This window comes from Stegostoma tigrinum, unplaced genomic scaffold, assembly GCF_030684315.1.
Source record: "Stegostoma tigrinum isolate sSteTig4 unplaced genomic scaffold, sSteTig4.hap1 scaffold_73, whole genome shotgun sequence".
NCBI lineage: Eukaryota > Metazoa > Chordata > Chondrichthyes > Orectolobiformes > Stegostomatidae > Stegostoma > Stegostoma tigrinum.
The window spans coordinates 857,014-866,877 of NW_026728674.1; the positions used below are offsets into that span (position 1 = coordinate 857,014).

General features: G+C 51.1%; 1 long non-coding RNA gene across 3 annotated transcripts in view; it reads right to left on the minus strand.

Annotated features, from left to right (window-relative positions):
• LOC132209235 (uncharacterized) overlaps positions 1-9,537 on the minus strand; it is a 31,539-nt gene extending 22,002 nt beyond the window's left edge. For all 3 annotated transcript variants that reach the window (XR_009445326.1, XR_009445325.1, XR_009445324.1), the window contains exon 1: positions 8,630-9,537. This is a non-coding gene — a long non-coding RNA (uncharacterized LOC132209235). The remainder of the gene's footprint in view (positions 1-8,629) is intronic.
• Between the last annotated feature and the right edge of the window lie 327 nt (positions 9,538-9,864).

Consider the following 9,864-nt stretch of genomic DNA (forward strand, 5'->3'; position numbering starts at 1 on the left):
TATATGCCTGGTGGTGGGATCTTGTTGGAAATCGTGGCTGATGTTCTTCTAGATGTGGATATTGATGGGTTGGTCATTGAGGACCAGGGTACCTCATCAGGGGTGAGGCCAAAGTGTACGAGATGGGTTGGACATGGCCGAGAGCTCTGTCAACCACGAACGCAAGGAATGCTCAGTTGAGGAAGAATGCAGACATTTCGGAATCCCTCCAGCAGAAAACGATATCATGAGAACAAGTGAATCTGTCTGGACAGTCCTGTTTGAAGATTTTAGGAAGTAAGACTCTGTTGTTTGTCATAAAGGATATGGTTAAGTGATCATATTCAAACTGAAGAGACCAAGAATGTGAGCCTGCAGAATGGGTGGTGAACCATGCCTCCAGGAATTCCTCTGCGTGTCTACACTTGGCTTGGGCTACTATGGTTACCTTGTCCCAGTTCCGTATGAGTGGCGTGATCCTCCACCCATAATGCAACCAACAAACAGATACAGTTGGACCGCACATACAAACCCATACAGATCAAAACCCGAAATGACAGTACTCATGGTAACTGACCGGACAGTATAAATTCCAGACAGAGTAAAGTAACATTGTTTCGTTGGAGGCTCTGCTGGTGATGTCACCAATCATGGTGACGAAACGTCTCAATGAAAACAAGCCAGCTCGGCGAGCAAGTCAACAACCTCAATTTGAGCTACCTTGTTCAAGTGTTTCATTTTTGATCTTGAATGTTAAATCTCGCTCCAACACAGGGACGGAGGATTACTGTTAACAGCTGCATTATAACTAATTCAAATCGAATCATTGTTTTGACCAGTCCAGAGATGTGCAGGTTCGGTGGATTGGGAATGCTGAATTACCCACAGTGCCCACACACGTGTAGGTTAGGTATATTAGCCATGGGAAATGCAGGCTGACAGGGCTAGAGTAGGGAATGGGGATGGGTCTGGGTGGGATGCTCTTTGTAGGGTTGCTGTGGACTTCTCGAACTGAATGGCCTGTTTCCACACCGGGGATTCTATAAAACTAGGTTTTACTGAATTAGTGAGAAAGTGAGTTTATCAATTGCTAAATGCAAGAAGTCATAAGGCACCACAAATACACACAAGTTAGAAACAAGAAATTAGCTCAAAAAACGTAAAAGTTAAGAGGGATACGGATAGTTCAGCCTTTGGATTGTTTGTGAGGAATAGAAAGTGGGATGTTGTGGCCACTACATTGGCCGATCCCCGGAATGCTTATGTGAATTCAGTAGTTAATTTTGAGATCCTTGTTGAAATTCTTTTGACCTTGTTTCCTTTTTGACATTGCCCTGGTTTGCAGAGCTCAGAGCAAGAGATTGTCTTTTCTTCTTAGCTGCAGCAGAGGCCTATGAAATGGCTGTCCTAGAACTGTGACCTCCACAACTCCGTAGACCACACGAGCATAGTCGCCCAGGAATACACACACACTGACATTAAAGAACTATTGGGATAACAATACTCAGCATGGGACTGGAAAAGACAGCATGTAGAAACAGAAAACAGCTGTAAATAGTGTCAAGAGGTGAAATAAAGTTATAAATCAAAATTAATGACTCTTTGCTTGCGTGCTCATTGTATTCAGAACAAAATCAACAAATTCATAGCACACATACAGGTTGACGGGCATGATTTGAGAGCTATTACAAAGACATGGTTATAAGGCGATCAACACTGGAGGTAAATGTGCAGGGCTACGTGACATTCCAAAAAGACAGGCAAGAGGGAAACTGACTGTAAGCGATGAAATTACTGTGAGAACAAGAAACGATCTTCAATCGGAAGACATAGAATCCAATTTTATTTATTTGCTAATGGGAGGAGGACATCACTAGCTCGGCAGTGTTTATTGTCCATCCCGAATTGCCCAGGGGACAGTTCAGAGTCAATCATCTAGCTGTGGGTCTGCAGTCACATGTAGGCCAGACCATGTAAGGATGGCAGTTTCCTTTCCGAAAGGACATCAGTGAAGCAGGTGGGTTTTTCTGACATTTGACAATGGATTCATGGTCATCATTAGATTCTTCATTCATGATTTTCTTTTGTATTCAATTCAAATTCCACCACCTGCTGTGCTGGGATTTGAACACAGGTCCCCAGAATGTTATCTAAGTCTCTGAATTAACAGTCCAGCAATAATACCACTCGGCTATTTCCTCCCCAACCTTGGAACAAGAAAACCTGTAGTTGACTCCCACATGGGGGAAAACACTGAACCAGGAGCTTCTTCAACGGGGTGATCGCCTCTCCTTACATTTTAAGATAGCTATGAATAATCAGGACCTTGGGGGAAGCTACGAAATTGGGTGAAGGAAAATTACATCAGTATTAGGTAGGAGCTGAGCAGTATTAATTGGGAGGAGCTTTGATTGAACAAGTCGGCATTTGATACGCGGGAGATATTTAAAGACCTACTGATCAGCGTTCAGAACTGGCCTATTCCAGGGAAGGAGGAATGACAAGGATGGCAATCTAAGGACATATGGACAGAAGAAATAAAGGAGTAGGTCATCTGTCTCTTCCAGCTCGCTCCGCCATTCAATAAGGTCATCGCTGATCTTTTTGCGGACTCAGTTCCACTTACCCTCCCATTCACCATAACACTCAATTCCTTTCCTGTTCAAAGATCTATCTGTCTTGGCCTTTAAAACATTCAACCAGGGAACCTTGACTGTTTCACTGAGCAGAGAATTCCACAGATTCACAACCCTTTGGATGAAGAAGCTCATCCTCAACTCAGTCTGAAATCTGTTCACCCTTATTTTGAGGCTGTGCCGCCTAGTTGTAATTTCACCCATCAGTGGAAACAACTTCCGTGTTTCTTTCCTATCTATTTCTTTCATCATTTTAAAAGGTGCTATTAGAACACCCCTCATTCTTCGAAGTCTCAGAGAGTGCAATCCAAGTCTCCTCAATCTCTCCCCATACAGCAACATTTTCAATTGTGGAATCAATCTTGTGAAGCTCCTTTGCACCCCCTCCACTGCCAGCACATCCTTTCTCAAGTGAGGAGACTAAAACTGTACAAACTATTCGACATCAAGCCTCACCAGCACCCTATACAACTGGAGCATCCCCTCCCGATTTTTAAACTCAATTCCTTTGCTGTTCAAAGATCTGTCCGTCTTGGCCTTTAAAACATGCAGCCGGGGAATAGCAGCATGCTACAATTTTTCACCATTTAAGTAATACTCCATTTTGCCCTAATTGCTACCAAAATGGATAGTCTCACTTTTACCATCGTTGCACTCCATCTGCCATTGTCCATTCACTTACACTTTCTGCGTCCTTCTGCAGATGTTCATTATCCTCTTCACACAACACTAAAATGAGTGGTAGAGTAATCTGTGAACTGTAACTGAACATAGAAGAACACAACGCAGAACAGGCCCTTCGGCCCTCCATGTTGCGCCGACCTGTGAACTAATCGAAGCCCATTCCCCTGCACTATCCTATTGTCAACCATATGCTGATCCAAGGGCTGTTTAAATGCCCCTCATGTGGCTGAGTTAACTTCATTAGCAGGCAGGGCATTCCACGCCCTTACCACTCTCTGAGTAAAGAACCTGCCTCTGACATCTGTCTTAAATCCATCACCCCTCAAAGTGTAGCTGCACCCCCTTGTACAAGCTGAAGTCATCATCCTCGGAAAAAAACTCTCACTGTGCACCCTATCTAATCCACTGACCATCTTGCATGTCTCTATTAAATCCCCTCTGAGCCTCCTTCTCTCCAATGAGAACAGACCCAAGTTCCTCAGCCTTTCTTCATAAGACCTTCGCTCCAGACCAGGCAACATTCTGGTAAATCTCCTCTGCACCTGTTCCAATGATTCCACATCCTTCCTGTAATGGAGCGACCACGCAATATTCAAACTGAGGCCGCACTAGCGTTTTGTAGAGTTGCAGCATGACATCACGTCTCCGCAACTCAATCCCTCTACCAATGAAACCTAAAACACCATCAGACTTCTGAACAGCACTATCAACCTGGGTGGCAATTTTCAGGAATCTATGTACACGGACACCACGATCCCTCTGCTCATCTACACTGCCAAGAATCTTTCCGTTGACCCGGTGTTCTGCCTTCCTATTATTCCTCCCAAAGTGAATCACCTCATATTTATCCATATTAATCTCCATTTGCCAAATTTCGGGACAATTCTGCAGTTTATCCAAGTCTCCCTGCAACCTGCAACATTCTTCCACACTGTCCACCACTCCACCGACTTTAGTGTCATCTGCAAACTCACGAACCCATCAACCAATTCCTGCGTCCAAGTCACTTATACAAATGACAAACAGCAGTGGTCACAAAACAGATCCTTGAGGCACACCACGCGTAACTGGACTCCAGGCTGAATATTCTCCATCAACCACCACTTGTTGCCTTCTTACCGAAAGCCAGTTTCTAATCCAACTGGCTAAATCTCCCTCAATCCCGTGCCTCTGTATTTTCTCCGAGAGCCTACCATGGGGAAACTTATCAAAGGCTTTACTCAAGTCCATGTACACCACGCCAACTGCCCGACCCTCATCGACATGCTTGGTCACCTTCTCAAAAAACTCAATGACGTTTGTGAGACACGACCTGTCCTTGACGAATCCATGCTGACTATCTCCAATCAAGTTGTTGATTGTTGGATGATTATAAATCCTATCTCTTATAATCCTTTCCAAAATTTTTCCTGCAACACACCTAAGGCTCACAGGTCTATAATTGCCTGGGTCATTCCTACTGCCCCTCTTGAACAAGGGCACAACATTTGCAATCCTCCACTCCTCTGGTACTAAACCTGTAGACAATGAGGACTCCAAGATCAAGGCCAAAGGCTCCACCACCTCCTCCCTAGCATCCTAGACAATCCTCGGAAAAATCCTATCAGGCCCAGGGGCTTTACCTACCTTCACACGTTGTCGAATTGATGACACTTCCTCCTTACTAACCTTAACCCTTTCAATTCTAGTAGCCTCTAACTCAGTCACCTCCTCTACAATATTCTCCTGTCCCTCAGTGAAAACAGATGAGAAACATTCATTTAGCACCTCTCCAATCTCCACAGCGTCCACACTCAACTTCCCACTTCTGTCTTTGACTGGCCCTATGCCTACCCAAGTCATCCTCTTATTCCTCACATACCTATCGAAAGCTTTCGGGTTCTCCTTTATTTACCTGCCAGTGTCTGCTCGTGTACCCTCCTTGCTCTTCTTAACTCTCTCTTTAAATCCTTCCTCGCTAATCTGTAGCTCTCCATCACCTCATGTGAACCATCTGGTCTCATCGTCACATCAGCCTCCCTCTTCTGCTTAACAAGAGATACAAGTTTTTTAGTAAACCACGGTTCCCTTAGCTGATCGCTTCCTCCCTGCCTGACAGGGACGTACCTATCAAGGACACGCAATATCTGTTCCTTAAACCAGCTCCACAATTCAATTGTCCCCATTGTCCTGCATTTTGCACACCCATTCTATGCCTCCTTAGTCTTGCCTAATCGCACTACAAGGGAGGAATGGAGAAGCCGATAGTGAAGGGGACTATCAGAGGTTACAGGAGAACATAGATAGACTGGAGAGTTGGGCAGATAAATGGCAGATGGAGTTCAATCCGGGAAAATGCGAGGTGATGCATTTTGGAAGATCAAATTCAAGGACGAACTATACAGTAAATGGAAAAGTCTTGGGGAAAATTGATGAACAGAGAGATCTGGTGTTCAGGTCCATTGTTCCCTGAAGGTGACAACGCAGGTCAATAGGGTGGTCTCGAAGGCATATGGCATGCTTTCCTTCATTGGATGGGGTATCGAGTACAAGACTTGCCAAGGTCATGTCGCAGTTGTATCGGACTTTGGTTTGGCCACATTTGGACTACTGTGCACAGTTCCAGTCGCCACATTACCAAAAGGATGTGGATGCTTTGGAGCGGGTGCAGAGGAAGTTCACCAGGATGCTGCCTTGTATGGAGGGTGCTAGCCATGAAGAGAGGTTGAGTAGATTAGGATTATTTTCATGAGAAAGATGGAGATTGGGGGGGGACCTGATTGAGGTCAACAAAATCATGAGGGTATAGACAGGGTGAACAGCAAAAAGCTTTTTACCCCCAGAGTGGAGGACTCAATTACGAGGGGTCATGAGTTCAAAGTGAGAGGAGCAAAGTTTAAGGGACATACGCATGGAAAGTTCTTTACACAGAGGTTGGTGGGCACCTGGAACGTGTTGCCAGCGGAGGTGGGAGACGCAGACACGTTAGCGTCTTTTAAGATATATTTGGACAGGTACGTGGATGGGCAGGGAGCAAATGGACACAGACCGTGAGAAAATAGGTGACAGGTGAGACAGAGGATCTTGATCGGCACAGGCTTGGAGGGCTGAAGGACCTGTTCCTGTGCTGTAATTTTCTTAGTTGTTTTGACTGACTAGAGGGAGCGAGGGAGGGAGGAATGGATGGCTGGTGGGAGGGAGCGAGGGTGGGAGGGAGCGAGGGAGGGAGGGAGCGAGGACTGACTGGAAGAAGGAATGGATGACTGGAGGGAGCAAGAGGAAGGGGGGGCAAAGGGGCAGGAGGAGGAGGGGGGGCAAAGGGGCAGGAGGAGGAGGGGGGGCAAAGGGGCAGGAGGAGGAGGGGGGGCAAAGGGGCAGGAGGAGGAGGGGGCAAAGGGGCAGGAGGAGGAGGGGGGCAAAGGGGCAGGAGGAGGAGGGGGGGCAAAGGGGCAGGAGGAGGAGGGGGGCAAAGGGGCAGGAGGAGGGGGGGCAAAGGGGCAGGAGGAGGGGGGGCAAAGGGGCAGGAGGAGGGGGGGCAAAGGGGCAGGAGGAGGGGGGGCAAAGGGGCAGGAGGAGGAGGGGGGCGGGGGGGCAAAGGGGCAGGAGGAGGGGGGGGCGGGGGGGCAAAGGGACAGGAGGAGGAGGGGGGCGGGGGCGCAAAGGGGCAGGAGGAGGAGGGGGGCGGGGGCGCAAAGGGGCAGGAGGAGGGGGGCAAAGGGGCAGGAGGAGGGGGGGCAAAGGGGCAGGAGGAGGGGGGGCAAAGGGGCAGGAGGAGGGGGGGGCAAAGGGGCAGGAGGAGGGGGGGCAAAGGGGCAGGAGGAGGAGGGGGGCGGGGGGGCAAAGGGACAGGAGGAGGAGGGGGGCGGGGGCGCAAAGGGGCAGGAGGAGGGGGGCAAAGGGGCAGGAGGAGGGGGGGCAAAGGGGCAGGAGGAGGGGGGGCAAAGGGGCAGGAGGAGGGGGGGCAAAGGGGCAGGAGGAGGGGGGGCAAAGGGGCAGGAGGAGGGGGGGAACGGAGGAAGGGAGATGAACACAGCAGACAGGCTGACATCAGCTTCCCTGGCCTCTGATGCTGCATGTCCTGCTGTTTCATGCTCATGAACACGTCGTTACCTCCCATTCTCTTTTGTTTGTGTTTTATCACTCTTCCTCCCTCACTCTGATTCTCTCCCACTCTCTCACCTCTGCTGGCCCTAATTTCACTCCCTTGTCATGCTCCTTTATTTCCATCTTTCTGTCCCTTTTCTCTCTCCCGCCACAAACTCTCTCTCTCTCTCACTCTGGCTTTATTCACAGGGGGAGAGAGTACAAGAGCAAAGGAAACCAAAGCACGCAGCGCCTTCGGCTGAGAGAGAAATGAAGCACTGCCGGAGATTTTCCAAACCCTGACACGGGGGTTGCCTCTCTCTCTCTCTCGACAGTCTCTGTGACTGCCCCATCAAACCCCACACCCATTCCCTTACCATGGTGTCTCTCCACAAACCCACCTCCGGGTAGAAATGCAAACACAAGTTGCTGAAAATGCTCAGCATCTGTCAAGAAAAAGTCCCGAGGTAACGTTTTGGGTGCGATGACCCTTTCCCTCAGAGCTCCGGCCAGAAATGCTCCAGCCTCTGAGACAGGGTCCCCTTGTCGTCGGAGAGCTGCGGGTCGATCTCGGCTGGTCGCTTGGCGGAGGGCATAAGAGCTCCCCTCAGCCCCTGGAAGGGGTCTGTTCAGCCCCTAACCTTATACTGACCCTGGTTCTGTCCTTCCCTCATCCCCGGGAGCCCCTCCTGCCTTCCCACCTTGTCGTCGGAGTGCTATTCGGCTACGCAGGGTTGTGCGATAAAGATCCTACTTCCCACAGCGGCGGGGCGAGGGGACATCCCCTCGCTCCGAAAACACCTCCTCCCATCTCATCTTGCGGCAGTGGCTGTTCGGCTGCAGAAAGCAGCTCTGCCCGTGACCCCAAACCTCCCTACAACACCCCTCTCCTAAACCAACCCCCACCACGACCCTTTTGCAGTAGCTGTAAGCCATTCAGTCACTGGGCTGTACGATAGTGACTCTCCCCATGTCCTCTCACTTCCAAGACGGCTATCCTCGAAACCCCACCCCATTCCATCCCCCGCCTTCCCTTTACCTTGTAGTACGAGAGCAGTAGGCTGTTCGGCTACGGAAACCCGCGCAGGGCTGTATAATAGACACCCTCCCAATGTCCCCCCCAGCCTTCCCTCACCCGGGGAGGGCTATTCTCACCCCCAAAACATACATTCCCAAACCCTCGCTTTGTGATAGGAGCGGCGCAGGATGTGAAACAGGGACCGTGCTCATGTCCCCAGTCCTCCCTTCACCCCAAACCCCGCTCTCACCTTGCAGTAGGAGATAGTTTTCGGCTACTCAGCCCCGGAAGGCGTCGCGGACCCGCGGCCGGGTGCTCGGGGAGCGCAGGCTCGGTGCCAGGCAGCTATTCAGGCAGGTAGCTGTGCCCAGGAGCCGGGCGAAGAGGCCTTCTCCCACCTCGGATCCCCGCTCCCGGCAAAGGCGGCGCAGGGCTGAGCCACTGAGCAGCGAGCGCTCCGGCAGCCCGGATGCCTGCTCCCAGCCCGGTGGTCATGCTGGAGGCCGCTGGAGAACAGGAGGTTGTAGGGGTCCGGGAGCGTGGTGCGATGATCCCCGCTGCCGAACCGCTGGGTCCTCAGCCCACGCCTGGGAAAAGGGATCCAGACAGCGGACTCATCGCCGAGGCAGAGTCGGGGGTGGGAAAAGGCTTGAGTAGGACCAAGAGAGGAAGGGGATTGACTGAAAGGGAGAAAGAGACAGACTGTGTGTGTGTGTGTGTGTGTGAGAGAGAGAGAGGGCGGGGGGGGGGATTAGAAATGCAGTCTGATTGCGGATGGCTTGGGTTCAAACAGAGATCTTTAAACTTTGTTCGAAAGAAACTCACAACGCTCCCTGCTGAGCGGGTGGAGAGGCTCGGATAGAGAGTAAGAGAGATGGAGGAAAAGGCGGGGGGAGGGGCGGTGCAGAGGGGGTGGGGGGTCGACGGTCACAGGGAGCGACGGAGAGAGAGAAAGGCAGAAGCACACACAGAGGGAGGCAGAGACAGAGAGGGGCACACACACACACAAAGACCAAAGAGACAGTGAAAGAGGAGAGAGACAGAGAAGTGCACAGCGAGATAGCAGAGACAAGACGATAGAGAGAGAGAGAGACAGACAGACAGAGAGTGAGGCGCACACACACAGAGAGATGGAGAGACAGAGATTGTGTGTGTGGCGGGGGGCGGGGGGTGTGTGTGGCGGGGGGCGGGGGGTGTGTGTGGCGGGGGGCGGGGGGGGTGTGTGTGGCGGGTGGCGGGGGGGGTGTGTGTGGCGGGTGGCGGGGGGTGTGTGGGGCGGGGGGTGTGTGGGGCGGGGGGTGTGTGGGGCGGGGGGCTGGGGGTGGGTCTGGAGCAAATGAGAGAGGGGGAGGGGGAGACAAAGAGACAGAGTCGCAGAGTTGTCCAGCAGGGAAACAGACCCTTCAGGCCGACCAGATATCGTAACTGACTAGTTCCATTTGCCAGCATGTTAACCATATCCCTACAGACCCTTCCTATTCATGT